The sequence below is a fragment of the Berghia stephanieae genome, chromosome 13 (genome assembly GCF_034508935.2).
Source record: "Berghia stephanieae isolate SIO BIC M18660-M18661 chromosome 13, UCSD_Bste_1.3, whole genome shotgun sequence".
Taxonomy (NCBI): Eukaryota; Metazoa; Mollusca; class Gastropoda; order Nudibranchia; family Aeolidiidae; genus Berghia; species Berghia stephanieae.
The window spans coordinates 18,316,355-18,322,134 of record NC_088372.1 but is presented as its reverse complement, the minus strand read 5'-3'; positions in this window follow the sequence as shown (position 1 = coordinate 18,322,134).

The window sequence follows — 5,780 nt, the reverse complement described above, 5'->3', positions numbered from 1 at the left end:
AGCCCGAGGCCATCTAAAGACGAGCACACACACACACACACACACACACATACACGCTAACACACAAACAGACACACACGCTAACACACTTGCGCTAACTAACACACACACACACACACACACACAAATATTTACATAATATTGCTTTGAGAAAAATGAGGTTTGCATTATAACCAGACTTACCGATGAAAAAAAAAAAACAAAACAAAAAAACAAACAAAGAACAACAACAAAACAAAACAAACAAAAAATAGAAAAAAACACAGACAAAAAACCTTTTTTATTAAAGTCGCCAATGGAATAAGTGAAAAAAATGATGGGTGAAAAAAAAATTGGACAAAGGGAAATAATTCATATATATGAACAATTTCCAATATGTTTTACACGCTTGTCTTTCTTAGTTATGGGCACAGGAAAACTTAAAATTATGTAATACACTTTTTAATTTAGTATTAAATTCAAACATTTGATCCTTTCATCCTTTCACTGTGATTGATGAGGCCAACGACCTTAAAGAATGATGCTCATGAGTAACCAACTCATATCATATGGTATGTGTTGTTAGAGGTGGGCGGCGGACGCTGGGGAAAAGGTGGGGGGGGGGGGGGGGGGGGGGTAATTTGGGTATTACAATATGACGTATCGCACCAGGGCGATCGCTGCCAAACACACAGATGACGTGAAAAACGAGAACGTTTTGTTGATAAAAAAAAAGCGCTTTACAGGGGGTCAACAGCAACATTTAACATGTAGGACGGTACATGACGCCTGTTAGGCGATGTTACAATTTTTCGGTCGGAGACAACGCTGTTATCGGCCAGATACTCATTTTACACTGGAGTACGGTGAGAAAATGTGAGTAAAGAGCATTCTCCAAGGACTCAACTATGCGCCGAGCGAGGCCCGAACCCAGGACCTTCAGAAAGTGAGTGTCATACCACTAGACCATATAGCCGCACACTCTCTTTGGGTTGTTTAAGGACGACTTCTGCATCCTGCGGCTATGTGGTCTAGTGGTATGACACTCGCTTTCGGATCGGAAGGTCCTGGGTTCGAGCCTCGCTCGGCGCATAGTTGAGTCCTTGGAAAAGGCTCTTTACTCACATTCTCTCACTCAGGTGTAAAATGAGTACCTGGCCGTTAACAGCGTTGTCTTTGTCCGAAAAATTGTAATATCGCCTAACAGGCGTCATGTCCCGTCCTACATGTTAAATGTTGCTGTTGACCAGGGACCCCTTATAAAGCGCTTTGAGCACAAATAATGGATATTGCGCTATATAAATCTCAATTTTAATTTTTAAATACATTGTGTGTCATTCCGATGGAGTGGGTGAGAATTTCGTGTGTGATTCGGTGACTCACTGTTAACGTGTTCTCGTCTTGTCAAAAAAAAAAAAAAAAGTCAAGCGTGATCAGTTGCCGGAAAGATGACAGAGCTCAAAGAAAATTCTGGTCCCGACGTTGCGTTCTTGGGTAGAGCACTATATACACACTCGAATCAGTTGAGAATGAGTACCTGACTACTAACAGTGACGGGTGTTGTAAGAGTGTTATTGAAAATAGGACATGCGATTGGTTCAGTATGAAATGTAAATATGGTTCCATTTTATGGCCTGCTTGGGGAAAAAGTGAAACATTGTGAAGTGCATTGAGCAGGATTAAACGCATGCGCTATATAAATGTTCATATTAATTCATTCTCTATTTCAATTTAAACGCATCCCCGTAAATATTGTACTAATTTTGTTTGCTCTTTCAACACTTTTAGGTCATTTCTGAGACAGTGAAAAGGAAGAGGATAGAGGAAAGGTTGTAGATCTGAAGTTAAAAGCAACAAAGCAAAGTCTATATATTTTTTGACTGCTTCCCTCTCATCAAAGGATTCCCGCTAGGGCCGGGGAAAACCCCCAATTAATCTCAATCTAGAACATAGACAAAGAGAAGAATGAAAAAGGAAAGGGTGATGTAGGGTGGATAAAAAACAAAGCAAATCTTGAGTTTTTTAAATATAGAGATTTTATAAAGCGCAATATCTACTAAACGTGCTCAAAGCACTTTGCAAGGGGTCCCTGGCCAAAAGCAACACTTAACATGAAGGCCGTAACATGTCTCCTGTTAGGCGATATTACATTTTTTTTCGGACAGAGACAACGCTGTTAACGGCCAGGTACTCATTTTACACCTGAGTACGGTGTGAGAATATGAGTGAAGAGCCTATTCCAAGGACTCAACTATGCCCCGATCGAGGCTCGAACCCAGGACCTTGATCCGAAAGCGAGTGTCATACCACTAGACAGCATAGCCGCATCTCATCAAAGGATTCCCGATAGGGCCAGGAAAAGGAAAAACAACCAATCAATCTCAATATAGAACATAGACAGAGAGCAACGTGAAAAAGGAAAACAGATGTAGGGGGGATAAAAGACAGAGCAACACTGACCTCTCCAAACACCATGGGGGGGGGGGGGGGGGATCAGAAGACCCCGCAACGGCCAATTATTTTTGTTTTGATTTTTGGTTTTAAAGGTTTTACGGCGCTTGCAACACATTAAGGTATATCAGCCCCATTAAAAAAAGGAAGAAAATGGGATAGTAAAAAGTTCTAGAAGTAAAATTAAAGCACCCAAGAAAGGGTAAGACAAGGGTTCTAATTAGAAACAAATTGTAGATTCCAAAAGCACACTATTAAAGTACTTAGTTTGAGATCACATAAAAGTCTCATCCAGACACAAGCACAGGTTCCCACTAAGAGGAATACACTCAAATGTTTACAAATCAAATATAATATGCAAACAAAACATAATACCGTGCATAACAAAGAGATGATTTACACGGAATAAAATTTCATCTCCCAAAACTATCTCCACATTTGACTGTTTCCCTTTCATTAAGGGCATCGGGCCAGGGCCAGAACAAAACTAAGTAATCTCTTTCCAAGACAAAGACAGGAGGCAAGTTGGAAAACAGATATAGAGGGATAGAAGACACAGTAAGTAGCTACCTCCCTGCCCACTAAGGGAGCCAATATTAATTTTGAACGATGAAGAAAACATAAAATTCAAAGATTAAAGAGAAATAAATAATTAATTTATTTTATTGGGTTGATTGAGTCACAGTCTACACACATTCACGTACACGGGTGTAAAAATATATAGATTTCATTGGCATGGTACTTAAAATTTGCCTATATGGGGACAGCATGGCTCAGCGATACGGTCTTTGCTTCGTACCTGAAAGGTACAGAGTTCGATCACCTACTGTGTCATCTCGCCTTAGCTCAATTTGCGACGCTGCACTGCGTTTGACGTCTGAGTTATTCCAGTCTTCCCTTGAGAGACAAATTTCCCCCAATGGCATGAATAAAGGGAATTTTATTTTTTAAATTTCAACACTTAGACTAACGTGATATAGCAAAGAAGATTTATTATTGTCTATTTATAGAGATCACACATGAATCAGACCAGGGTCTAGTCTTCTATAGACCGTGTCTCCGTTTTATCAACAAAGTGCAGGTAATATATAAGACATAAATAGAAGATGCTTCCAAGACTCTTGAGTGAACATCAAATCTTGGGATAAAATAATTCAGAATTTTTAAACTGCTAAAAAAAAATAATAATAATAGAGTTGAACTCATTTTAACATCATAAAATACAATAGGAAATACAATTTATCGAAAATACATTTCTATATCAATACTGATTTTGTACTGTAAAATCTCACACAGTATCAATGTGATGTGTTGGTGTGTTTAATACTGTCAACGCCATGAAGTAACACACCGACCTCATTCAAAATTTAACACAAAAACAACAACTAAAAAGAAAAACTAACCCCCCCCCCCCAAAAAAAAAAAGCAATAAAAAAACAAAACAAACACCCAAAATAAAAAAAATAAATAAAACAACAAAAAAAAACAACAAAAAAAAAAAAAAACCAAAAAAAAAACCAAACCAAACTACAAAGACAAAACAAACAGAATAAAATATAAACAGATAAAACCAAACTCCACCCCCCCCCCCACCCCAGGCAACGAAAAATACCCAAAAACAAAAATCAAAACTAGATGAAAAAAAAAAAGAACAAACCCCCCCCCCCCCAAAAAAAAAATGCTTCAGTTTTTAAATTGCGCAATTTCCACTAAAGGTGTTAAAAAAACGCTTTACAAGGGGTCCCAAGTCAGAAATAACCCCTAAAAATGTAATACGATGCATGCGCGCCTACAATGCGTTATCACATTTGTATTATTCTTATGGCAAAGTCAACAACGCTGTTACTGTTATCGGCAAGTATTGGTTTTACAACTTTGCGCTCACTGTCCACAGCAGTAATCCAACCAGGAACGTATTGAATACAAAATATCACAGTTTATATAATATCACATTTATTATTCGTGAATTCATCAGACATACAAAATCATTTTTTAATCCGTATCAACATTTTATTTATAACACTAAAATCAAGTCAAATCAGTCTTAAACAATTAATTATTATGCGGATCATTAAGAATTATTTCTTTCCATTAATTTCCAAAACACATCTTAAACTCTCTCCTTACCAGCCATTTTCAGGAATTTACCCAAAACTTCACACCGAGCTAATATAAAAAAATATTTTAACACTCAAAAACAATAGCAGTAAAGTTCCACCGATGCATAATTTCTTTAGCAAAACACGCTCTAATACAACGCAGTGTTCATTTTCTTTAAATTTCATGATGTACAAAAGAAATTTGAATAAGTAGAAAAATGTTGGTTGTATCGTAACGATTGTGACGAATTTCCTATAGCTGGTTAAGAGAGGGTTAAAACGTAACTGGACTATATAAATAATTGAATCTGAATCTATCTCACTAAAGAATTATATCGTGATTAAATGCACCTATCTAAATAGATTTTAAATACAGGAATAGTTTTATCATTTTTATACAATCATAATCTACCCATGCAAAGAAAGCTGGAGTGTGATCTATAGATGACGTCACTCTGGTCGTTGTTATTGTATTTTGCCATCCGCGTTTATGAGTTATTCTCACTAAACTGTATTATCCAGACTATAAAAGTTCATGGTTACACATTATCGTTTTGTGTGTTGGTCCGTTTTGCTTCCGGATGGCAATGTTGTGAGCTTCTTAGCCAAGCGCATACTATACATAAGGAGCATCTTGTGCATGCTTGGTATTCAGAAAACGTTTCTGTTTGGTTTTATATAATACTGGTTCATGACAACTTTTTTTGATTATAAAACGAAGGAAAAAAGTTGATTCGATTTTAAAAAAACTTATCTAGGTGTTTATTTGAAATCACAAGTCTGATTTATCTTGAATTTGGGGTATCAAAAAAATAAATAAATAGAGAATTATAAAAAAAAATAGATATATAATTAGCATTGAGTGAGTGTTTGTGTGTGCATGTGCATGTGTGTGTGTCTGTGTGTGTGTGGACCATAAATGTCAAAAAAGATTTGAGACTATTTCAACAACAATTTGGGCTGAACTTTAACCGACTGCAACTATATAGGTACGAATCCGAGGTACTTCTGTAGGACTAGATGTAGCAATGGTGTTTTGTGAAATTGTGATTTAAAAGACAGAGTGATGAAAGTCATAATAAATAGATGTACAACATTGAGAGGTGAAAAATAAAGACGAAGAAGAAGAAGAAGAAGAAGAAGAAGAAGAAGAAGAAGAAGAAGAAGAAGAAGAAGAAGAAGAAGAAGAAGAAGAAGAAGAAGAAGAAGAAGAAGAAGAAGAAGAAGGAGAAGGAGAAGGAGAAGAAGAAG